The sequence below is a fragment of the Anser brachyrhynchus genome (genome assembly GCF_964034855.1).
Source record: "Anser brachyrhynchus genome assembly, chromosome: 6".
Lineage (NCBI taxonomy): Eukaryota > Metazoa > Chordata > Aves > Anseriformes > Anatidae > Anser > Anser brachyrhynchus.
The window spans coordinates 8228885-8256644 of record NC_137700.1 but is presented as its reverse complement, the minus strand read 5'-3'; the positions used below and the strand labels follow the sequence as shown (position 1 = coordinate 8256644).

Below are 27760 nucleotides of genomic sequence, written 5' to 3'. Positions count from 1 at the left end.
GCTGCCCGGGTAGAGAACCTGGTTGTAAAGGTACGCCATGTAGATGCTCATGTGCCCAAGAATCGGGCTACTGAAGAACATCAAAACAACCGGCAGGCGGATCAGGCTGCTGAGATTGAAGTGGCTCAGGTGGACCCGGACTGGCAACATGAAGGTGAATTATTTATAGCCCGATGGGCCCATGACACTTCAGGCCATCAAGGTAGAGATGCAACCTACAGATGGGCTCGTGATCGAGGGGTGGACCTGACCATGGACACTATAGCACAGGTTATTCATGATTGTGAAACATGTGCTGCAATCAAGCAAGCCAAACAGTCAAAGCCTGTTTGGTATGGAGGACGATGGCTGAAATACAAATATGGAGAGGCCTGGCAGATTGATTACATCACACTCCCTCAAACCCGCAACGGCAAGCGCCACGTACTTACAATGGTGGAAGCAACCACCGGATGGCTGGAAACATATCCTGTGCCCCATGCCACCGCCCGGAACACTATCCTGGGCCTTGAAAAGCAAGTCCTATAGCGACATGGCACCCCAGAAAGAATTGAGTCGGACAATGGGACTCATTTCCGAAACAACCTTATAGACACTTGGGCCAAAGAACGTGGTATTGAGTGGGTGTATCACATCCCCTATCATGCACCAGCCTCCGGGAAAGTTGAATGATACAATGGACTGTTAAAGACTACACTGAAAGCAATGGGTGCTGGGACATTCAAAAATTGGGATACGCATTTGGCAAAGGCCAACTGGTTAGTCAATACTAGGGGATCTGCCAACTGAGCTGGACCTGCCCAATCAAACCTGCTACGCACTGTAGAAGGGGATAAAGTTCCTGTAGTACACGTAAGAAACACGCTGGGTAAAACAGTCTGGGCTACTCCTGCCTCAGGAAAAGGCAAACCCATTCGTGGAATTGCTTTTGCTCAGGGACCTGGATGCACTTGGTGGGTAATGCAAAAGAATGGGAAGGTCCAGTGTGTACCTCAAGCGGATTTAATACTGGGTAAGAATAGCCCATGAGTTGAATTGTATTATGTTAATTATTATATAATACTGTATGTAATCACTACCATGATTGCTATATACCATAGATGAAAACGGTGATTAATTAGAATGTATTGGAAAGAGTGTAACCTGAGCATGACATAAATGGTATGCAACAAGGGGTGGATATCTGTCCTGGTTTCAGTTAGGACAGAGTTCATTTTCCTCCTAGTAGCTGGTAGGGTGCTATGTTTTGGATTAGGATGAGAAGAGCGCTGATAACATGCTGATGTTTTAATTGTTGCAGAGCAGTGCTTACACCAGGCCAAGGACTTTTCAGCTTCTCGCTCTGTCCTGCCAGCGGGCAGGATAGGGGTGCAGCAAGAGGGGAGGGGACAGACCCAGGACAGCTGACCCAAACTGGCCAAAGGGGTATTCCATACCATCTGACGTCATGCTAAACAATATTTAGGGGTGGCTAGCCAGGGTGGGGGGCCGGCTGCTCGGGGATAGGCTGGGCATCGGTCAGCGGGTGGTAATCAATTGCATTGTGCATCACTTGTTTCGGACCCTATTATTATTATTATTATCATTATCATTATTATTATTATTATTATTTTCTTGTCTTAATAAACTGTCTTTATCTCAACTCACAGGCTTCACTTTCCCGTTTCTCTCCCCCATCCCAGAGAGAGAGGGGGGAGGGTGAGCGAACGGCTGTGTGGTGTTTAGCTGCCGGCCGGGTTAAACCACAACAATGCATCATGAGTAGAATAACACCTTAGAGATTAGGTCCTCCTGAGGCCCTTTTCTAAACCACATGGGACTTCCTTGATTTCCACATTATGAAGTCAATGGGATCTTAATAATGTTTACAGCCCTACATGTAGACAGTATTCTGGACAGAAATGAGCTACAAGAATATTAATTACGACAGATGTTTTCCGCTGTTTCTCCTTTACTTGATTTTCTGCTCATGCAATTTTTGTCCTTAAAAATAAGGGAGAATAAGAAAAATAGATACTAAAGCTAACGGGATGTATTTAACAGTCAGCATTAACGTGTGTGCTAATTTATGTACTATAATGATGATATTCTAGATTAGGTTATCAGTGAATCTTTAACTGTGACACGTTGGACGCATATAGGGATAAATGAAAAAGCATTCCTTTTCAAATCAGCATTTAAGCTCATGTTTTATTACTTTTATTAAAAAAAAAAAAAAGGGAAGTTGGGATGTCTCAAAATCACCTCCTCAATTCTGTGAGTTTAAATCTATTTCTTATGCTATATAAACATTATTTCTACTTTTTAAATACCTAGACTAGAACATTTTGGAGCTGTATCACAAATAATCTCATTTTTTGGAATGAAAATTATTGGTCCATGTTGAAATAAAATGCAGCATGCATTCCTCAAAACTAATGTGGAAAGTCTCATCTCAAGTTTTAGACATATTTTTGTCTATCTGTATCAATACTGGTCCTTCATTTATAGGAAAACCCAATGATTAGTTATTTACTGGAGCTTACTTTCTCTTCAAAACAGCTTATTATGGAAAGCAAGGATTTTTTCTTTACTCCCTTCCATGCAGTGCCTCCTCATCAACATTTATGGACCAACCCAGTCAGCAGCCTAGTAAGAAACCAAATACCAGCACAGTGGTATCAAACTCTTCCACAAATAACAAGAAAAGAAAGCAAAAGCAGTACTTCCAAACCAGAGTTCAAAAGCCATGGATAAAAAATTCACATCTCTTATTGAATAACTTTCTGATACTTCCCTAATTTTCTTCAGAAAGGGCAGGGATGCACATCAGCTACTGTCGCAGAACTTTCCCCAGAGTGTGACAACTATATGATGCCGCTTAAAACATCTTCTGCAGAACAAAATTAAGCTTAAGAGGCTGCTATCTGGAATAGATATTTGAATACTGCTATAAATCACAAGAAAACAAATTTCCATCTCCAATAGCCTCATTTATCCATTGTAATAATTGTTGCTAATCAAAGGGTTAAGCAGTTGGTAATGACATGAACAACAACAAAAAAAATTACTTGACAAGATTCCACCCTCATTCGAATCTCTACCAGAGCGTCAAATGTAATTATAAATTTTCACCTAAGATGTCAGATTCTTATGCTAATCTTTGCACAATCTGACATTGCCATTCTTCAACTTTTACAGATGTGAACAGTTATCACTTTGTTTGTATGTCACCACAGACAACATAATCAATAGTTTTCATATCTTTCTGTTCATTCTTTTTGTGAAAATGAATTTTGTGAGTGCTGCTTACTTTTGTTCCACTATGAAACTTGTTACTGCTTGAATAGAGAGTACTTAATCTCAACAATAAACATTATAATGTATGATAAAGCAGTCATGAAAAAAAAAGGTTCAACATTTTTTTCAGTCCCATTTTAACATACTCTGTCCTTATCAAATTAATATCTAACAACAGTCATAAGAAAGCAACACAATGGATGGCTTTGTTCACTTCAAATGTATTAATTTGAAGTGCAAACTGCCTTCCATTCCTTCTTTTATGCTCTATCTTTCTGTAGTAGGAAAATCTTATCCCATGAAACACAGTGCAAAAAAATTATCTCTGGAAAAAAAAAAGGTTTATAAAATATTATCTGTCCTCATCAGTAATTTAACCAGGATCCACAAACAAATAGAATACTTCTTTATTGTTTCCATACCCCAAAAGCCACTCGTCAGGCTAGAGAGGCATTCCTTCTGACCCGTCACTCAGGTACAAGTAGCACATGGGCACATTCAGCCTCTTTTTAAAAAAGTAGCAAATGACACTTTTGTTGAAAAAGTGTTTATTGTAGCACAGTAGCTCCTGTCAAGGTAAACTTGATCCTTAATGTGGCTACCCATATACATGTTCTCCATGGGTGCTATAAACCCCCCAACACTTAAGATTTAATTTTTTTTATTAGTCACCAGGACACAAAACTGAACTGTGAAGAGAAGAATAATCTCTTGCTGGAAGAAGCTTTATATTAGTTTTTAGAAATCATTACCATTGTGCCAACAGTGAAACTGGTCCTGTTTTTGTAAAGCTTGCTGAACTTGTTCAGAACTTGACTTTCCTGACATGCAGGCTGATGGGAAGCTCCCCTTATAGACACTGAAAGAGTCAAAACTGCTCCAGAACAAAGAGCTTACACTAAATACAGCATTTTAAGTTAATTTTTAGGTTCTAGCTTGACCATCTGAGCAAGTACTTTGGACAAACCCAACAAAGAGAGTCAACATTTTCTGTTGCCAGCACCCAGCAGATTGCTTCCAGTGTAAACTAGAACCAGATGAGAGTCTGCTTCAACCACACCTTCCCAGCTGGAAAACTGATATAAATAATAAGAAAATGTTTATTCCACTTAACTGCTAGGATTAAACAAAAGCAATTATTGTCAATTATTAAAACCTGCAGCCCCAGCCTTGTCTAGAAGGAGAGAAATTACGTGACTCATCCTTGAATGAGGGCCTCAGACTTGTGAAGCAAGCAGTAAACTTTGTAAATCTGACAGAATGGGCGTGTAGTAACTAATGCATGCCCATAACCTCCAAGTAATATCGTGGTATGGCTCAGGCTGCTGCAAAAGCTCATTTCAGAGAATGGGCTGTAGTATAGCAGTACTTCAGCACACATGGATGAAGCAAGAATCGAAGGTGTCTTCTGACCCTATTTACTCCTCACAAATTGCGTTCAGATGCGCAGGAGTTGCAGAAGTCTCCCAGTGAAGTTGCTTTTCTGGCATCTACACTCCACAAAGATGATTGCTTATATTTCATATACCCTGCTGTACCCCTGTCCACTCTAATCGCATAGCAAAGGAATTTTAGAATACTTACGGTGAATAACCATTCTTGGAAAATATTCAACAACTTCAAGACTGTGTGATACATTTTAGAATTTGGATATTTAATAGCACTGATGACTAGCAATTTTCCATAATGACCATTATAATCATTCTATGTTCTGAGAAGAGGATACAGATGACAAGGAGCTGTTTGAAAAATTAAGTTTTATAAAACATCTGAATGTCTGGCATTTTGATATAGTAATACTTCGTCTGCTTTTCTGAGTGGCTGTTACAAATTTGTATTGCTTTTGGATATTCTTCGTATGGCAAAAGAGTCTGTTCTGAGGAGTTTTTTACCTTAGTTTTACTACAGTGAATTATGTATCTATCCAGAGATCATGCTCTCCCAAATGAACATCCAAGCCTATTAAAATAGTCTGCCAACATACTGCGAAGATCTGGGAAATGGCACACCCTCACAAATGCCAGATGTAATTCTGCCCACAAGAAAAGTCAGATGGATTCTTCCAATAAATTCCTATTTCTTTTGTCTGCCTCTTCGTTGATATATGATACCACTACAGATGTATCCAATTTTATTAAAATTTGTCCCATCAGCTGCATTCTGAAAGGAGAATTTTCAAATTTACCCTGAGTTCATGCACATTTTGTGATAAGTTGTTCATAAGTTGAAACTCAGGCCTTAAGTTTTGTTTCATTTAGTTCTATAAGCTCTGTGTCTGGTCACACGATCTTCTGTGTTTGTGATTGTAAAAGATAACGATATTTCACTAAAAGTGCTTGGATATTTGGGCTCTCATTTCAGTAAATTCTTCTGTTAGCGCTGAACCTGGAATCATTATGTCCACTTTGGCTGAGTTTGAAAAGCATCATAACTAGCAGCAGAGTTCAAACATCAAACCCTCCCATGGGATGACTACATGCAAGATGCACAGATCTCATGGCACCTAGCTCTTCAAATCCTGGCAGGAGATTTGCTAAAGAACTGAACTGTAGGAGTAAGATTCTTTAGTGTTTATAGCTATATAAGAAGGAAAAGCTTTTCCTAAATGAGTGACTATAAATGTACTTCAAAATACGGAGACACTGGTAAATCTGTACTTAAAGATGTCATTTAATTTCTCCACTCCAGAGAGATACCTAATTTTAAAAAGCATATAAAGAATTCACACAAATGAACGCCAACACACAGTTGTCTATGGTCTTTGCTGAATTTGATATTAACAAAATTCTGAACTACTTTACTGAAAGCTTAACACCCTAAAAGTCATCACATAACAGAAAAGTATCCACTAAGCATTAAAAAATAAAGGAGCAATTCCAGGTAATTTTTAGAAGACTTTTTGAGGACTGTCAATTTAAGCATAATTTACAAGTACATATATACAATGAGAGAACAACTAAAATTACTACACATTCAAGAGTTTTCTAAGGGGACAGACTGTGGAGGCTAAGTAAAATTTTTTTGAATTGGCAAGTACTAAAGCTTGACATTAAGCTACTACTGAATCATCTTGCACTATATAAATACTGAATTACTCATTCTTCTAGAGACTGATGAAATAACTCCATATAAATAAAACTACAAAATAAAATACAGGTAATACAAACATGCTGTTTGTTCTGTGCAGCTTCACATACAGAAACCAAGCTTCTAACTCAACTTGTCTTTGTGTAATATTACTATCCTGTAGAAAAGAGGGTGGTTTGTTTTTAAAATTACATTTCTGGCATTGTGCCCAAATTACTTATGATTCTGAAAATACTGTCCAACAGTCATCCTCCCGCTCCCAGTCATTCCTTTTGTTACTAGTATTTGCAGAGACTGATGATGTAGATATCCTTTGTGCTAAGTTTTTGTATTCCACTTTATTCCTTCTCAAGTGAGCATATTGTTTGGTTCTACTCACGTTTAAGAAAGTACAGAGCGTAAAGTTAGTGATGCTCACTGGGAGATACTTTTCTGCTTGGAGATACAGAAAGGAAACATATCTTGTGAGAAACAGGGAGATAAATTTTAACATAAGTGTGAAAACAAATTGGGGTGGCTATTTTTGTCACTGTGGTGTCACAGCTGACCCTGTGATAGATGAGTTTGAGTCTGCAAACAAAATGAATATATACTAAAAATTTTACTAATAGGAAATATTAATTACTTCCAGATGATCTAAATCAGATCCTGCTCAAGGGCACATTGGAGATAACTATGTATATTTTTATACGATCGTCTTGCTCACATGAGAAAAATACAGTAAAAGTTCTATACGTATCAGTTCTTGCACAAAACTATCCAAAAGCATATTGGGGCTGTCCATAGAAACAGAAAACCTTTAAAAGAGGCTTTTAAAGTTGGCAAAATCAGCAAATTTAATCTATCCACTTTCTTTTGACCTTTAAACCTGACCTGAAAAAAGTGTTCAGCAACATAAATTTGATCTCTAAAGGCCTGCTGCAGATCTCATTTTCTGCTGTTTTTCCATTAGGCATTTATGGGACTTGCTGGTGTTACAGGGGACTAGTAAAATGTCGAAGTAATCCTGCAGTTCCTGTGTATGAATTCAGCTTTTCCCTATGAGATGATAACATTTTTTTTTTCTGCCAAAGCTTTTTCAGATACTGGAGTATAAGACTAATACCATAGGTGTGATGTTATTTTTTTTTTCATTTGGTAACATTAACCAGATCTAGCAGTTCGAGTGTTGAAACAAAAGAATTCTTTTCTGAGCCAATAAGGTGGCTTGGTGCACATCTGCACTAATTGAAATCACAGCATGGCTTTTCAGGATAAGAACTGTATCCAAAGCATACAGAGGATTTGAAGATCATGGATGTGTGTTTGTGCATTCTCTTAAGTGCAAACGAAACCAGCTGCTTCCATTTATTAACTGCGCTGGTACATTCGCCTCAGTGTACCAATGACATAAAGTACAATTTAGCAAGCTAAAGATTTGCCAACTGTCGTAACAAGGAAAAGGAAAGGATGGGTATAGAAAGCAAGACAACAGAAAAGAATTTATGATAATGATTTCTAATCTTTTAAGTAGCACATTCTATAATTTATGCTATAATTCACCAGGATTAGAGTTATATGATAAAAATAACTGGTAATTACATCACCCTGTCCTTTCATCCACTGATAATAGCCCTTGATTCTTTCCAGGTTCACCTGTCCTATCTTTTGGTTATTACCCCATTTTTCCATAATATGGCCATCAACCTCCAACTTGACTTCAGTTTCTGCTCTTTTTATGTTATACTAAATCTCTGATGCAAGTTGCATCAATAAATGCAATCAAAGTCTCTAAAAACCTCTTACCAACCCTGAAAAACTAAGTAACCTCTTTTTTCTTCATTAAGCATCTTTTAGAAGAATTGTACACACTTTTGTTTCTGGAATCTCCTTTTTCTCTTGACTTTCACAATTTCTCCCTTTCTGGATGCTCTTATCTCTCTAACAGCTCCTTCAAAACACCCTCTGGAAGATCCTAGTTAATGTTACTGAACACGGGTCCATGGAGTTGGTTTAAGACACCTTTAGAACATCTCTAGCTCCAGCCTATTTGCAGATAATCTTATCACCAAACATGTATTTAAGCTGATAGGTCAAGGACCTTTCTCACTCCCCCTCTCTCTGGTCAAGTTGTGACTTATTGTGACTTTAAGAACCACACTTTCAACACACATTTTCAATTCAGATCTTTTTTAGGACTTCACTTTACTTCTCCCAATAGTTTCTATGTAACATTTGCTTCACCGTTTAGTGAGACAGCTTAAACTGAGCAGACATCACCTTATTCCAACTGACCTTGAAAAAGAAATAATTTACAGTCCCATCAGATCACTTTCCATTCACCACCTCCTTGACTGCATCAAGTATTAGCTACTTGTCTCCTCCTCCAAGGCTTTCATACCCATCTTAAGCGAGATTATCTGTGAGTATTCACTACTTGCTCTAACCCTTTTGAAACAAGTAGCTATCTGCTTCTATCCCTTTCTGACCCACAGGCAGGTGAAGTGCATAAGCACACACACAAGCCTCTCCTTTTCCAGGGCCACTATAAAACTAGCGCTGGAGACTCTGGGATACTCAGACCAGTGTCATCTTTTTGTTCTTATTTCTCTGTGCTTTCCCTATTGCACTACAACAGTAAATGTTTCTTTGGGTAGCACCCCATGGTGTCTGGATCTGTCATTAAGGCTCCAAGGCACTGCAATAATAGGACAAAAATCCAAAAAGTTAAGTCTGTGTGACAGGCCATTGAGAAGGCTCCAGGGAGAGAGGGAGTTGTTTTGATAATGATTTTACTTCATGCATACTCACATAATACTAACCAAAGTCAGTTCTGTCCACACCCTGCAATTATAGAAAAACGAGAAGAAATGGGGGATGGGGGGTGTAATGGTTACACAGTCAAAAATAAAATCAATCATTACTGATTGATAATTTGATCCTGGGGAATCATAAGTGCATTTCGATTCAAGAATTAAATACTTCACAGGAAAGGCAAGTATAACTTAAAGACAATTAGGATCTTGACATTCTTACAAGATAAGTCAAATTTGGTTCAATCAATAACTGAATTTTAGCATCAACACAAGAAAATTAAAATTGTGGCCACATATGACCATAAGCGCTCCTTTGAAAATCTTTCATATAATTAAAGGTGCTAGTCTCCACATCAAATTCCATTTTGGATGTGGTTAAATTCCAGCTTGGTTAAGTATTTCCTGTCTATTTAATTTCATCCTGTAGACCCAGCTGCACATAGTTATTCCACACTTCCTGTCCTAAACTAGCACATAGTGCTGTTGTGAGTCATTGAACAGCTTCATTCTTTTTGATTCCTTATATGATGCATCAATTATATAATCTAGAAAGTGCTTTAAGATTGTCTGAGAATTACCAGAGATGCCAAGTTGTATCGCCACTGAATAACATGTAGTGAAAACTTAAAAACAATCAATTTTTTACATAAAGTAGCATAAGGCAACTAAGAATTGGTAGATTTGGGCAAATTATGGAGAGTCCACTAAAAAATAAAAACCAAATAGAATTTAATTCCAGAACATAGTTTTCAGAAGTTACTTCAATTTCCTCTTAAATACGCTGTAGTTTCTACGATGTTGTTAGAAAAAAAATGCAAAGAGGTTTAGACATAATTATATGAAACTATCAAGCTAATAAATCTATTTTTCTCTATTTCTTCTCTCTTATTTCTTTGTATTACATAGAAGGGTAAGTGACAAAACCACAAGTATGCCCTGTCAATCACCTTGCAACACTCTAGCACTCTGCCAGCTCACAAAGGAACAGAGAAACTGACTCCTCAAATAACACCTGGTCTAAAAGCCTTAAAAGCATTTAGAAAACACCGATCAATATATAAAACTGAACAATATCTAATCCGAAAAGGGAGCCAAGTCACTTTCAATTTACAGTAAGAGGTAGAAATAGAAGTCCTTGACTGTCAAAGGCCTTCTTGTCAGCTCCTACAGACTCAATAAATCTAGGTAGTTGCTACTTGCGTTTTTAATGTTGGGATCCAGTCAGATAATCCAGTAACAGCTGTTCAATATTATTTTCCTATTCCATTAGTACATCATGACTGCTAAGGCCTCGGTGAACTGAAACAAAAAGCCGGGTTTCCTTGACAAACCGAATGGCATAATCCACCCTTTAAAAATCTTCCATTGGTACACGCAGGGAAAATTAAAAAAGAAATCTCTAGCCATGAACAAGTAACCCTTGAGACCACAACCAGAATTACTGGTGTTTCTAGCTATCTTCGCTGGGTGCCTTCAATATGCAGTACCTCCCTTGTCAGAAGCACTGAGACTATATATGAAAGGAGAAAAACATTCTAGAGGAGGAGAACATACTGTCTGTGTGGGCAAGCAAAGCTACAATATATCTAAACGAAAGATGAGTAAAACGTTCTTCCACGGCCCCTTTGGGAACTATCCAATAACTCTTTGATCATCCACAGTCTGAATCACCGACAGGAAAATTTACCTGAAGATGGACCTAAATCCCATTGCTTTAAGCCCCTTTTCTGATTTTGTGTCTGAGCACTGGGCCCAAAATCCTGAGGCATGTTTGTTGTGTAGGCCAGTAGGGAAGTTCAGGCCCAGCACACAGGAAAATGATGTCCACTCTTGTGTTAAAGCTCCATTACCCAAGCTTCTGCTACAGTAGAGACTGGATGTATTCACAGGTAGGATGAAGGCCAACTTCAGCACAAAAAAACCCCTCTCCTGACTGTACCACACTGCTGAGCTAACTCTACTGTACCTGCCTCAGTCTCAAATTCGAGAACTCATTCAAATGGGTTTGAACAGAATTTATGTTCTTAAACAAGTCAGCGCTCAACAGCCTCAGAAACAAGATAAACATATGCTGCCTATGACACCGTGTTTCACAAGGCATCAAAGGGAGTGACTCATTTTCTACCAATACCAGGGACAGCAAGGCAATAACACAAATTACAGTCGTGCTATACAGCATTTTAAATCTGCAAAGACTCGTTATAATTCTTTCAGCATGTTCCAGACTAATGATCCACCGTGGTGAGAGCTCTACTGGTTTTACAGTGCAGCTCAGTGCCTACATGCAGTGACCAGGTTCCCTCAACAATATTTATATAAATTACAAATTGCTCTGGAAAAAGAGTAATGTAAGTAAAAGTAATTTCTCCTTCATTCACTCTTCTGTAGATCACATTACTTTGATACCAAGAAAGTTTTTCTGCTCTTGAGTGAGAAGAATGAGAGAGCTCAATTATTGTCAAAAGTTGCAAACATGCAACTACATGCAAATGAATGCATACATTAAAGAAAAAAAAAAAGCCACAACTGGACACAGACACAAGCAAGGAGACACCAGTTAAGCTATTTTCACATGCAACCTCAGATCACTTCTACTGTAACATAAACATAATCCTTTAGACACATGTGATTTGGGAGATAGTGCAAGTTGAAAAACAGTTTACTTTATTCTTTCTAAATGTATTTGCTGATGTAGGGAAACACGACCAAACAATGAGTCTCCATTTAACAGTGGATACACAAATGACTTGATTTTTTATTAAAATAACATGTGAAAGATGTATTACATATTGAACTTCCTTTTGGAAACTTTAGCTGCCCAGGGAGACAACACAACCTATAATATTTCTTACTAAGAATATCCATAATAGTTTTGGAAAGGTCTTAAAAATAAAATCTAAAATATGCATGAAATATGTTTTTCATTATTTTTTTCCCTGTCTTTTCCTCATGAGCTCTAAAATGCCAATTTTAATGTTTTAATATTTAATTCAATTTAGTTAGTCTTTTCACCCCTTGCCTTGTAGAACATACTAGAGAAAGGTTGAAAAGTTAAAGAAAGGGGGAATTTATCTAATTAAAATGAAATCTTTTAATGATGTTATGAAACCACTCAAAGCAATGTTTTAGATTTGCCCCTGCTGTTGTTTGAAGCTGTGGTGTTAAAAATGCCCTGGTTAGAGTTACAGACTGTTCTAAAAAACTGTGAGGAATTTATGTAGGATTTAAAACAGACACATGCTTTTAAAGTCGAGAACCTTCAAATACTACAGCTAATCCACACAATAATTCAACAACCAACCCATGCTCAAATTCCTAACAGATACCATATGCAACCTGTAATAAAAACTGCATCAGGGTATTCCAAGCAATGGGATATTTCATTTTCCGCTTAAGAGCCCTATTTACTTTTAATTAACAAATTATTATAAGGTGCATGAAAACCATTCCTCCTTTTTGCATACAATGCTTATACTGAAATGGGTCCTGAAGATATTTTACTATCTAAAGTAACTGGGCTATTAATTAGATGTATTATGATAAAATTAGCTATCCTGTATCTAAAAATACTTGACAAGCATATTCCACAATGATAATTTCTGCATCTAGCCTTTATCTTTTCTGTAACTACAAAACCAAGAGAAAGTACAAAATGACCCATCTGGGTCAGAAGTAGCATAGCTATAATTTAAAAAGCAAGAAAAGCAACATCCACAGTTCAAAGCTATGTATCTTGCTATGGAAAATAGTGATTTGACAATATAGAAACAAAATATAAGGAGACACTGAATTTAATGGTTTAACCTTTACATTTTTCTACCTACTTTTTCATTTAACTATCCCTTCTCTCAACCTCTTCCTCTTCCCCTGAGGATTACTTTCTTCTGGATTTGGGCCTTCTGACAAAAATAAATATGGTAACAAAGTTGGACTCAAATTGTTGTAGTAGATAAAAAAAGACATCATACAAATAACAGAATGTAATTCCTTTCTTGACTGTCCCTTTGGTTACAGCAATATATTTAGTTGGCTAAATAATTAGGCCACTGCTAAATGTGAAGATTTTTCAAATGTGAATCTAATTAGCCTAAGTAAAGGAGGTATTTCATGGGAAATGATTTTTTTTTTTTTTGCCTTCAAGGAGATGATTCTACACTCAGTTAAATAGTGTCACCTTATTAACACTCTGCTTGTCTAGTATGGGTACTGAATGATTTACTCTTGTACTCTGTTCCAAATTACAGGTTCGGTAGCTCCTGAATACAAGCAATCTTTGCCAAGATTCTCAGGATGTACATTAAAATGCTTTACACTGAAGAAGCAAAAATGTGACAGTATGAATTTAAAAAAAAAATAAAAAGGTTCTAAACCAATCCTATTATATCAAAAGAAATTTTTCTTCAAATGAATGAATTGTCATATATCATGGTGCTCCAGATTCAACTTCAGATTACTAAAGTCCAGAAACTGCTGACCGCCACAAGCTATCAGAAGAAAGAAAGACTCTTGCTTCTACCATTTCCTTAAATATTTAATATTAGCTGTTGTCAGATACAGAGTATTTGGCTAGACGTATTTTTGTCCTGACTTACGACTATGACAGATTTTGTTTTGCAAATATGAGCAGTAGGAAAGATTTTAACATATCCTTGGGCATACTAGCCTTTCAGTCTAACTATGAACCAAATATAATTCATCACAGTGTAACTATTTAATAAACACAGCATGCAGTAAGCAAAGTATCTAAACTCTTCCATAAAACACCAAGAACTTGACAGTAATTTCTAAAGAGAAAATAACAAGATGACAATACTACTCCCGATAGCAAAAAACATTGCACTGTCCACCCCTGATAATCTCAGTATTTTTCAACAAAATAGATTCCCGCTCATGACAGCATAGGAAAAAAAAAAAAAAGGAAACAAATGAGTAAATAAAACACATGACAGAAAGAGTTTATTCTGATTAAATCCCTCCGTTCCCTACCATGAATTTTGAGTGTTCACTACTTCTGAACTGCCACACTGAACAACTCACAAGGCTTTTTTGGACTGCAGGGTATCATCTCCCATGTACTAACACCTCCACAAACTTGATCAATGTACCAGAGTTCCCTGTGAGTGGAAGCATGATCAGTTCGTTTGGAAAAGTCTGCTGTTCATACCTAACATGTTTAAAATTATTTGGCGCATAACGCTGTACTTAGCTGTGCCTTTTCTTTCCAACAAGTTTGCTACTTTGAGGTTTGCATGAATCCACTCTGAAATGATAAATGCAATGATCAACAAGAAAGCACAGTGTACTTTCAGAAACTGATAAGGACACACTTCAGTTAAATTGATTAATTTAGATTTAGTATTTCAAATAGTCTTTTTTAGGCAGATGCACAGATAATTTGGGCCAACTGACTGCAAGTACAGTCAAATTCAAGAGCTGGGTAAGTTATGTTAGTGCAGTTCTGAGCCTGAGTTAGTTAATAGGTGGATCTGAGCAAATCGGTACCTTACGTCATGCTTGGTGCTGCACAGAATATGGATGGCTATTTGGTCTTTGGACACATCAGAATATTGTATCATAAACTTGCATCTGCTTGGGGTACAATAAGAGTGAAAGTGTGTCTGTCTACTCAGGCAGATACTCCTGTTCACTGGAGATTATGGATAATAGCTAATAATTTGTTCTATACTTCACACTTTCCATCTTTTGCCATTCTGCGCTCAGCTTCCCCTCCACTTAACACCCTGTGCAATCAAAAACTCTTCCTCAAGTTGCAGAATGCAATGTTTCACAGATGAGGAAAGCCACCATCAAGACCAACCACAGATAACCTTAATTCTGCTCTTTTTTTTTTGCATATTCAATATTATTATCATCATTATCACATCAGAGCTTTGTTAGGTCTTTGTGTAAAAAAAACCATTTACTTCACAGGATCACTTCCTAATTTAGTGTAGAAAATTATTATGGTAGGGAATTTTGGCTAGACAGATTTTTGTTTGTTTCCTTGTTTTGGTATAAAGTTGAAATAACTTTTCCCATAATTTTAAACATTATCAGCTACAGCTGTTTTCCTTTTAATAATGTAATTTTCCCCTTATCAAAGCAAAGATCTCTCAGCATTCCATTATATCCTTGCAAGGTGAAGCTGCCTGAAATCTCAGCATTATGCTCACCTATTGGCAAACAAAACTCCACCATTTTCCGTCACCCAGACACTGTTAAAATCTTTGAGGAATTGTTTGACATATTTTCACCATGGAACTCACAGTGAATTTTTTCTTTTTTGTTTTGCATTTCATAGACAGCATAGTTATGTGTGTAACATATACAAGAAGATCAAAGTAAATGTCCATGGACCTTTTATTCCAAAATGACAGAGCACATCTCTCCCTGTTTTCCAGAAAGAAATGTTCAAGTTCCATCTCTATGTGACTGCTACTTTCTTAATTTTTCCCACAAATTCCATTTTCTTTACAAGGAAACTAGACTCCTTACCAACATGTGAAAATAAGTTCAGTACCTCACCCTAACCCTGGGTTCCTTTTTTATTTTATATAAGTATGTCTAGGAAGTTTTTGTAAGCATTTATAAAGTTCATCAAGGTTTATTATTGTTGTACTGAAAGGAAGAATTACTTTCAAAATCCAAAATAAGATAAAAAATTCTTATTCTTACAAATTGAAAGTTTCAATTAAAGTATTTCTAAACTGCCACTCAATTCAAAGTTTGAAAGTTGTTTCTTATGTCTGTATAAACTACTCAATAAAATGGTGTTTTGTCTTTCATCTGAAGTTGTTTTATGAACAGATGAAGCAAAAATGATCATAAAGTGATGAAGTAATTTCTAAAAGCAAAATTATTGAACAACCAATAGTAACTCCAACTGAAATGCTTTCTAAAGGTTTTTAATTGCCCTAAATTTGTGAAAAACTACCCAGGAGATCAACAAATTCATATCAATGAACTCCATTATACTATTGAGAGAACCCTTGGCCTCAAGCCAGGGAGAAGAAATAGAAAGAACCATTTTCACTTGGCTGCAAATTATCAAAAAGCTAAGAGAAAGCTATGGAGTTAAAGTGACATGTTTGTATAGTGGGAAAAAGATCAAATATTGATCGTCCAAGCTGAGGTAATTAGAGCGGTTGTCAAGGAGATGGGATGCATGTCGTTATCCCAACAGAAATGCATCTTTGTTTTATATTGAGTGAATTAGCTGTTCAGCAGTTGGCAGTGATTTTTCTTTTCTTGTTTTAAAAGGCTATATACCATTCAGTACTAACATATTCCTGTAATTCAATTAAAAAACCAACAAACAAACAAATACAAATACACTTTAATAGCTTAGTCTAAATACTGAAAGTTTCTCTACATAGACTTTTATGGATATTTTGTAGAACATTGTTATGAAACATGCATCTTCCTATGCTTTTTGGTGTATATCAGTATAAAACGCCAGACTGTAAATGTAAAGAGACGCACGGCATGGAACTGAAGAGCCTGCTGTTTCATTAAAACTCTTCAACCTCACCCTAGGTAGTAAGTCCTTGCAGATTAATGTCAGTCCACTGAGGATTGTAAGCTCACACCACTACGGACACCACAGAGACCCATCTGCCGGCGCTGGTGCCACTGGTGCATTTCATTCGGCAGCTAACTGCTGCTGCTTCCTTACCGGTTCAGCCGGCAATGCTCAGACCTCACAGTGTGGCTCCCTCTCCTCCGGGAGCTGGAGCCAGGAAGGCCTTAGGCTGACAGCAGCATCTTCTGCTGCCGCTCACGCCACGTCTGCGATCTGCCTCAGACACAGCAAGTGAGTGGCAAAACAGATCACGGCATCTTCTAGAAACACGTGGCTGTGCAATGTTACCAGGCTCTCCAGGAAGACACAGACTCAAAGGCTAACATTCTCATCCCTGCAAACTGGATATACTTCAGTCATGCGATCTACATCTGTATCAACAAGTACACTCATTACTGACCAGCTATGTAACCTTCCTAACAACTAGGAACGCAGGTATTGCACCCGTCATGTCTAGTCTCCTTACACAAAGAAGTGGTGTTTTTTATAGATATTTATTAAATATCTCTACCTACTAGGCTAGCAGCCAAAAACAACCATGCAAAACCATGGGAAAACAAACAAACAAACCAACAAACAAACAAAATTAGAACAGTTCCCCAAATTATAACATTAATGTGAGATGCAAAAGACCTCAATCCACAATTATAACATCTTCCTGAGAAAATAGAAGCAATCAGAGGTACAAGCACTTTTCTGCATACAGATGCTAGCAACGTGATAAGGAATTTATCAGATGAAATTTAAACTGCCTTTGGAAGAACACCACAGCCATGATGAACAAAGAGGAAAAATGTCCTGCTAATCCTTCTGACTCCAAACCTGTCAAAGAGTTTATCAATGAGTAGATGAACAAGACACACCAATCAGGCCCCAGACATATTTACAACTGGGAGGAGTAACATAACATACAGCTTTTCTTCATGTGTGTCACTGTGACCAATCTCCAATGCTTCAGAGACAAATAGAAAGAACCTCAACTTAGCAGTCAAGTCCTGTAAAGGGAAAAGATGCTTGTCTTTGCCCTGCAAACAACCAGGACAAACAGTCTCTTGCACCTCCTTTGGTGATAACAAGCTATCTGATACCTAACAGCTCACATCAGGATTCCCCTTCAGTGTCGCATCATTATTTAAGTGGTTTCATACTTCAAATGGTAAGACTGTCCTCAGTTGTCCACAGCTTTGTCAGTCTTTCAGTTTCATAGAATATTCTGAGTTGGAAGAGACCCACAAGGATCATCAAACACTGACTCCTGCCTCCACACAGCACCACCCAAAAACCAAACCAAATACCTGAGAGCATTGTCCAAACACTGCTTGAACCACAGCAGGCTCAGTGCTGTGGCCACTGCCCTGGGGAGCCTGTCCCCGTGCCCAACCACCCTCTCGGTGCAGAACCTTTTCCTAACATCCAAGCCACATTCCTGACAGAGCTTTGTTAATTTGGGCCAAAATTTGGTTTGTGCTGGAGGTCTTCTCTGAGCTAAGATAGTAATCTTTCCAGGAAATCTGAAGCAGAGAAAGTGAAAGGAAGGCATGCAGTAGCTCTGTCTAGAATTCAGTTCTCCATCAGATGACAACAGGGGAGGACTATGCATTACCCTGTGCTGGTAAAATATTTTTTTAAAGTTTTTTTATTTTTTAAAAGTTGAGAAAAATTAATTTTGATCAAATCCAGTATTTTTTTACAAAGATAAAATCACTTCCCCAACACTCTCTTGCAGATATTTCTCTCACAAAAATCTGGTCTGGAAACTGCCTAAAGAGACAGTGCACCAAACAGTCACCTTTCAGTAGGACACTGAACAAAGCCTTGTTGCAATCCCAGCTGTTGGTGTTGTTTTTTTTTTTTTTTGACTTTTTGACCTTTTTTTTTTTGACTTTTTTTTGAATTTTTGACTTTTTTGGAGGGATACTTATCACCATCTCATCATTTTAAAGATTCACCAGGAAGTACTAAGGATAGATTTTTTTTCTTATAGCAGAACACTTTTGCATCTTTTTTTTTTTAAAGAAAAAGCTTTCCAAAAAGTTTTCTTAAACAAAACAAATAAACAAACAAAACCTACAAAGACCCAACCTATAAGCTACTCAACGCACAGTAAAAAAAAATCTTCGTATTAAAATACGTAATTCAATGGCCTATCTTTTCTTATGCTGCTGTGTGCCTAGTTTATTCCAGGTAATTTAATTCAAAGACTTAGCTTTAAAAGAAGGGAGGCCAGGTACTGGAATTGATACTTTTTCACAAGCTTCTGTTGCTTTTAAGAAAAAATGGGCAAAATGCACTGACCCTTTCCTTCCTTTGGTCATTTAGTCTTCCCTACCCAAATCTGATTCCTGGAATTCCCATCTGCTGGAAAAGGAACTCACTGTAACCAGTTAGTTTGAATACTACCCTTCTTATGAAAAAAAAAAAAAGCTAAAGAAAACAACTGAGCAAAATACAATATTCCATCAGTCTAGATGTCATGGGGTTCCATAACATGGCAATAGTCTATAAAGACCTGCTAAGCCATTAGACCTGAGACTGAGGGACTAGCAGCCATCAGGCTGCATATTCTCTTTGAAACAGTTGAATATCTATTTCACATTTGCATTCCTGTCATACCCAAACTGAAGAAAATGACTTTCTCACTCCTTCTGCCACTAGAATTTGGTTGAAAACACAATGGTATCAATGTAAAAACAACCCTTCAGATTACAAAAAATTCCCCAGAAGGAGATGTTCTTATTCAAATCACTATAGGACTTTATTCACTTCCTGCATACAGAAAGAAAAGATTTCTCATTTGTCATTAGGGTAAAATTTCTCCAGTTCCACTTAACTGAACCCAAAATCTGATGCATCGCTAAAATTGAAAGAAAAACAACCCAAAAGACCAAGCAAACTACCAACCTAAAAAACATGAAGTACAGCTCTGTTATTCCACTTTATTATATCACATACTTGGCCAACACTTGTCATATAAAACATCGCAATGACTCATGGCAGTCTTGTCCTGCTCAGACGTTATTTTTTATGCAGAATACTATAATGTAGTAGTTACCACTAATAAAAAAGAAAAAAGATAACCATGTTTTCCAACAGGTGCCATGTACCAGTAAAAAAGCCATATCCCAAAGAGTATTTTGTGGATACTGTTAGCTAAATGTTCGAAGTTAAATTTTTAATGTAACCAACTACACATTTACTACATTACCATCTTGATCAATAATCAAAGTATACTTGTCACAGTGCATTAATAAGATTCACGATTTGAAATATCTTCATTTATTATGTTTGTTTACTTGCTTAATCCAAAACCTGGTCATATTTACTTATTAGCGCAGCTATGAGTTTCAGTTGCACAGTAAATACCACACGTTGTGCTTGGCATAACCAGGCCTTTAGATCTGCACAGTATTTCTGTTTCAGAACCAATACAGAAATTACGATTCCTCTTATAACACAAGCCAATTTTAGGCCAACAAAAATGTTTCAATAACAAGCAGCTCTTTTACTTGCTATGAGCATATGGCAGTTGGCCTCTGAATAAGAACAAGAACAGGACAGTATGTGGAATTCTCTTCATGTCCTGCTCACAGCAGTATATCTTTAATCTTATGTGTTAAAAACCACACCAAGCTCACACAAAGCTCCCTCTCTCAAAAAAAAAAAAAGAAAAAAAAAAAGCCCAGCAATGGGCTCTATCTAAACATGCTTAATAGCAAGGACAGTTCAACAGCTACAGAAGAGAAACCGAAAGATGGCATGCACTGCCCTTTAGTGGTTGTAGAAATCCTCACCCATGAACATAACCTCACACAACCACTAATTTATCTCAAAAAGGAGCATACCTTACTTGGCTCTTTTTGAAAAATCCCAACACCAAAAGCTAAAAGTAACAGAAGCCTGCATATCTCAACAACATGAAAACTAGTAGTCACATTTCAACATAACAAATGTTTCATCAGAAAAGGAGTTTAGGGGCATATGTTGTCCAAACATGCCATCGTTTCTGACTGATCACAATGCAGAGCAGAGTGAGAAAAGAATAAACTTGAGAAAACAGCAAAAGAGAATAGATGAAATTGAAGAGAAGCACATATGCTTTGTTCATCCTTGTAATACTGGACATGGTCTAAAGGATTTTCAAAAAGAACCTAAGCAGGGCTAGCATACAGCTGACAAACTACTTTTGGAACAAATCTTGGTGACCCTCAATGTTACTAGACACGCAAGTAGCTTTGAATATTGAACCCTTAAACTTTCCTTTCAATTTACCAAAAGCTTCATCCAAGTAACTTCATGCTTGTTTTCCCTTTCATGCCTCTAGTACGCCAGTGATAACCTACTATCTGACTTCAGCAGAACACGTGATGCTTCGATGTTCTTTTGTAGTTATTTGGGCTGTTCACAGCTCCAGGACTGCAACAATTGAGGAAAACAGCAGCATGAATTTTCAGAGATCTGACCTGTACTGCCTTTAATACAGTCTACAGGCCAATGGCTGTCACAGGTTGTCACTGATTTCCTCAGTACTAGAAAAAAATGGAAATTATAATAGGAGTTTAAAGCTCATGTGCTTACTTTATGGGCTAACAACAACAACAGTGTGAAATAAATTGGATAGGAAAAAAATTGGTTTAATTGTAAGCTCTGCTATGGATTGTCTGGCCAATCATGACTGTCGTAAGTATTGTCCTCTGTGTTCACAATATTCAGGAATGTATCGACATGTTTGAACAGAAGGGCTATTATTTATTATAGTTAAGAAGATCTATCATGTATAGCAGATTTTCAGTTCTAAAAAATAGGGTTTTTATATTAGTTGTCCAACAAATTAATCTCCAGGACTGCAAAATTTTTGTCTAAAGTCTCCAACTAACCTTGCACATGCTAAATGAAGGAATGCCATCTTGAATTTTCTTCAAAACTGCATGAAATCATTTTTACCGCGAAAGTGCTGTAAGCACACATTCAGAATTATGAAAATGGCCTGATGTTGCAACAAATATCAGAATTTACACCAGTTCTAAACTTAAGGGATGTTGCAGATACAGGACATGAGACTGCTGCATCTTACTGGTGATTCTTCTATTTCAATAATGACTATTTTGGCACACTGCATTTCTTAAGCTTTTATATTATCAGTAAAAACAATCAGAAATTCCCAGAAGAATACAAAGAAAGAAGACACAAAGGTGTATCACGTGCAATTTTCCACTGGAAAAGAGAGGACTGGAGAAGAAATGTGTGTGCAAGATTCTACTTACTGCTAAACAGTAAATATTTTTATTATATTATTAGGATGGCATGCAGTTAAAAAATACTTTTTTTTTTTTTTAAACTTCCTATTATTTCCTATTGTGTAAATAGGATCAGATCAACACTCATTCTTCACAGATATATTTCTTGCTCACCCCGTGACCATGTGGACTACGAAACAGACTGAGTCCCTGTTCGGGACTTGTCATCTGCTTTCATCTGGTATTTCAATACATTAATGCAGATTCTTACTACAAAGTGATTTTACCGTTTTGAGTACAAAATGGCCTCTTCTTTTGTGGTATCTATTATGGAAAAAAAGGTACAAACTGAGAACCCAGTGGCAAGTGAAGTAGATGGTAGTTGTACCAGTTCATAGTTAGATAGCCAGAAAAAGACTTCAAATACCCAACTAATAAAAAAGCCTTCAAATTGTCTTGCATCCCACGACTTGAAAGCTAGAAAATGTTTTCATTTCACTTTTTAAAAATTATATTCTAAACAGTACCTTTTTTAGGTATCTAATGTGTGCTTCCAAAATGTAAGGCAGTTTTAGAGTATTTTTCTCTAAAGATGCATCTCTCATTAAAAAAATAAATAAAAAATTACTAAACTTGAATTTCCTATATTTCTCTCTGGAAAAAAACAAACAACTTTTAGGTGTTACAGAGAAGGGACTGAGACTTGGTTAACAGCATAGCTTTTTTCAAAGATGGAATGGAGTTTGGTTGCTTTTTCCTTTCAACATCTTCAAAAAGATAATTAGGAGCAGCAGCACAGTGAAACAATCCTCATGCATTAACAGGCCACTGACCTACAGATAAGGTAAGGAGATAAGATGGCATGGCTAATTAGTTTATAAAACATGCATCTTAAAAACCATCATTACTTAAAATGGATGTTTGCACTTAAAAAATAAAATGTTACACATTCAGTTATTTTGAGTATTTTTCAGAGGTGGAGTAGTGAGGCTGGATTGATTCTGTTTGATTCACTGCATCCTACTGGGTAAGGCGCTTGTGAAACCGAGGCAGTCAGCTGGGAATACTAGGCAGAAGGTCTTTGACAGAACTTGGGTTAATGAATCTGTGCCATGATGTCCAGTAGAGAGCTTGAAGCATCTGAAGAATACCAAGGAGTTAAAATTATATAAATTTTAAGTTATTATGGGCTGCTTTCCAGAAAGCAAGACTTCCAATGCTTGAGCATGTAAGCCAGATTTCATTTCTGGCTCTATCTCACAGTGTTGTAATAGTTTAATTCAGTTGAACTAGAGATTCTCATCTGCTATTAAGAACAAGAGCTAGAACAATAGAAGTGTTTTATAAACTGCAGCAAAATTAATTTGCAATTGATGAGAGATAGTAAAATCAATAGTGTCCCACAGAAATTCTACATCTGTCTCTTGGCTTTTGCAAGTTCTGCTGGCTGCTGGAAAAAAACACATACAACACAGCAGCATTAAGGAAAGTTTTTTTTTTTTTAATAACATTGTACCTGCCTAAGATTTTTATTTGTTTTTATCTAAAGTATGTGTTAAGGCCAGTTGTGTGACCAGGAAATGAAGGTTGCATTGACTTTCTCTAAGAGTATTTTAAAGTCTGGTTATCTGACCTCTAGAATAAATTTACCCTGAGATAAAAATGAATGTTATTTCTCATGTCTGAAAATGAAGATTTTAAAAACTGCAATCGCACTTGTATTGTAACATAAAAAATACTTAAAACTACAGGAAAAAAAAAAACTGTGAACTATATAATGCAAGTACAAGCCTGGTATCTTTAGAAAAAATAAAGTTCAAGACTGTGAGAGATTCCAGCCAGCACAGAAAGAAACGTGTGTGCACAGATACCTACCTGTGCACGTGCATCTAATACCACAATACTCTTACTTATATAGCCCATGCTTCTTGAACACATCTATCATGCAATCATCTCCTCTTTGAAGCACTGTTCAATGAGTAAGTCTTGGTGTTGGGACAACAAATCAAAAATTCCATTTTTAATATCTTTACATATCATTATATTAATACAGAACATGTTGTTGGTAGACACCCCTAATTTCTTCAGAAATATAATTAATAGTTTCCTTTGTGAGCACATCACAATCATAACAGGGACAGATGGGACCCATGGGTATATCAAATATATATCTTCTAGTAAATACAAATGGAAATATTTGGCTGAAGCAGCTATCCCTGGGGGCAAATTGTCAACAACGAGGCAAATAATACTAATACGTTGTGCTTATAACAGGAGCTCAGAAGATTTCACAACAAGCATTACTGAATTAAACCAAACAGCAAGCTTCCAAGCCAAGGTTCTGCAAAATCTTCTAATGGAACAATCAGGAAATCCAGGACTTTTTCATGGCTCCAGACTCCACATTACGTGCCTCAGGTTCCTTGAGTGGTCCAGCCAAGGCCGTGTCTAGAGAGCCCTTTCTCTCCTGTTATGATGACGCACAGGAGGAACTAAAAAGTAGTCCGATGGATGAGCAACCACAATGAAACCCATCTGGTAAGACAGTGGCAATAACAGCAAAGCCTCCAGGAATGCATTCAGAAAAGGAGAGCTGATAAACAGAAACTCTTCTTCTTATGCCAGCATTATTTTTTCTTAAGAGAAGCCTAGGAGTTTACCAATAAGCTAAGCTTTTCAGTGGTGAGGTAAGAGGAGCAGAAACAAACGTGTGAAACATCTTCCTACTGCTTTTTCAATTACACGGAATTTTCTGATATCTGTTCTACAAAATGAGCCCCAAAGTATTAAGTGAAAATGTCTGAAGAACACATATTGAAAAAAATATTGAATAAGAATGAAACCGCTTGCCGTTCTTAGAAAACTTAATAGAAAAAAAAATAAAGGACCCCCCTTATTTATTTATTTATTTAGACTAGTAAGCACTCAAGTCATTTGTCTCTGAAGAATGAGGACTTTAATTTATAGTTCTAAGAAAATGCAGTTTTCTCAATTGCATTTTAGTAGCTTAAGCCACTAAACCAGTTCCTTATGTGAAGAACAATAACGGTCTGATTTTGCTCAAGTTAAACGAGAGTTTGTCCAACTTTTAATGGGGTAGAAATAGACTGTAAGACACATTTTGTACAATCACTTAATATCAAGATAAACTCCACTTAGATTTTATTTATTCTTCTAAGGAACTACACATAAACAGACAACATTTTGCCAAACACACATGACGATTACTTTTTTCTCATTAACTCAAAAACATTCTAAACTGCAGAAAGAAAATACTAACAGACCTATGAAAAAACAGTATTATCTATTGTTGCTAAAAATAAGCTGCTGTTTCTGAATCTGTTTTACATTATTATAATCTGAAAATATACAGGAGTATTTTCAGCAGAGAATTTTATCTTGCAAATACATTAATACAGTAAGTAATTTTCCACACCCCCTCTCCCAACCACAACTTTCATCCCCTCTTAGGCTGAGCGAAAGGAATAGGTTACTAGGACACAGTTAACAATTCATTTTACTCAAGCTAACGATAATTACTCTGCAATCATCACTTATTTACAAACATGTGAACACTTGTTTTAGTTATGGAATTAATCATAAAACACTTAAGGTATTTAACATTATAATTAAGTATAGATTTATTAATGACACAACACTTGTAACTAATTAATGCACACAGTTAATCATTAAGTATCTTGCTAAGTGCTTATTAGGGTGTCTCTCTCTGTGGACAGCTGAGTTTTCCCTTTGTCATCTGTCTGGTGCCTTTACATTTCAAGAAAGCAAGAAACAGAGAGGAAGGTAAGACCTTTGAGTGAATTATTTTGTGTCATGACTATTCAGCTTTCATTGTTCTACTGCTTCACAATTACAAAACGACCCGACAGCTCCTGTCCTGCAATGCTTGCCATCTCATAATTTAAAGTCTCAAAAGCAGGAAGTTCTGCCAGACCCAGATAACTCGTACTTTGTTTTAGAATATACATGCCTTTTTTTTTTCTTAAAAAAAAAAAGAAAGAGGTATTTCCATACAGAAGTATTTCTTTCTTAATGACTTAGCCTTTTATTAAGGAAATTTCCTCTACATGGGAACAGCGCACTACCTCAAGAAACCCAGAGTTTCTCATCTACACTTGACATGTATAGAATTTAGGGTGGCTGTGCATCCTGTGCAGATGGGCTGCTGTTTCTTATTAACAGAGTTTTATTATTTATTCATGTTGTGGTAATGTTCAAAGTCTCTGATCTAGATCACGTCATTATAGTACAGGTGATCTAAAGACCGACTCAATTCCTATGCCAAACTACTAAGATCATCACAAACATCCTATGCATTACCCACTTGTTTTATATCTTCCATAAATTCACTATTGCTTTTTCATTTCTTCCTCAGACGCTGTAAAAACCTGTTAAAAACTATGCCTCTTTTTCCATTTCATTTTTTTCTTGTAGATTTGCATATAAAATAAAAAAAAATGAAAGAAAAAAAAACACCATACTGCACCAAATCAGAAAAACCCTTCACCAACTACTCAGCTTACTTGTTAGCATTCTGCCCATGGAGAGCTGTACAGCTCTCCCCCAGCCCTTCTGCATCTCCAGCTACCTCCTCCTGCTCCAGCAGGAGCGACGGCTCATGTCACGTCCGCTTCACTCAGGGTTTGAAACTAGGAAGTTAGGTCACCAGTCGTTCCTGGTGCCTTCTGAATAGACAGTCCTACACACAGAGCATTCTTCTGCCTTGCCCTCGTGGGTGATGGCACTAGCCCCACTGCACGCCCTTCTCCCTAACAGTTGTTTAGGGGTTATACTTCTTCCTTTTTTTTTTTTTTAATGCTTTATAAGTCTAAACTTTATTTTTAGTATGATTCACAATTTAAGCTTAGTGTACCCTCCTAATTGTTAACTCCCCGATCTTTCCCCCTCTCCTGCCTTGTGATCTATTTCTGCAAGTCCCCTCTTTTTGCCTATATTTAATAATCGGCCAACATTAATAAAAGTGTACAAGTGTTTGGAAAAAGAAACAAAGTTCAAGGATCGGGAAGACAAAAACACTCCAAATAATTGGACACATACAGATATTTCCATTGCCTCTGTAACCTGCACATATGATAGGGCTTTGTTTGAAAAGTTCACTCTAATAGTCATATGAAATTAGCAAGTACCCTTGTGAGATAATTTCACTGGTTAGGGGAGTCTTCATTAGCATTTTTAAAATAATACATAGAAATTTAGAACTGATAGATCACATAGCCTTTATCAACTGCAGAAAACCTGATTCTAACCTACTAAGATGATTTCATCTCATGTATGAAATGACTACTTCTGTAAAGAACCCAAATGTTTGAGTGAAACCAGTGATATGTTTTATCAGAAAGCCAAATGATATGTAGCTGCTTAGCATCTTTGGGGAGGTAGGTTTTGTTTTTTTTCTTTAATTCCCAATAATATGGTAGACATACAATAATATTTTCATATTTTGTCATGAAGGTACCTTCCACTACTGCAAATGTTGGAGTAAATCTTAGTGATATTAATGTGTAATTTATATGACAGTAGCTACATGATAAATGTCCAGAGCATACAAGATCAAAACACTGAAGCACTCATGAGCACATGCATGTCATTATCCTAAGAGAAACAGTATGCTCCTTTTCCACTTCTGAAGAAATGATTCAAGTTGCAATCCACCAATATAAAATTTTACTTGAAAATAATCAGGCTGCTTTCTCACTGTGAGAGAAACTAGCAATATGACCATCTACCAGGCATTAATTTCT

The 27760-nt window shown here is 36.8% G+C and overlaps 1 protein-coding gene and 1 long non-coding RNA gene across 4 annotated transcripts in view; one reads left to right on the top strand and one right to left on the bottom strand.

The window, feature by feature from the left end:
• The window catches only part of ADK (adenosine kinase), a 293154-nt gene that overhangs the window by 92709 nt on the left and 172685 nt on the right, over positions 1-27760 (bottom strand). The gene's annotated exons all lie outside the window — the stretch shown is intronic.
• The window catches only part of LOC308197526, a 32681-nt gene continuing 5610 nt past the window's right edge, over positions 690-27760 (top strand). Inside the window, exon 1 of the long non-coding RNA XR_013953054.1 lies at positions 690-25781. This is a non-coding gene — a long non-coding RNA (uncharacterized lncRNA). The remainder of the gene's footprint in view (positions 25782-27760) is intronic.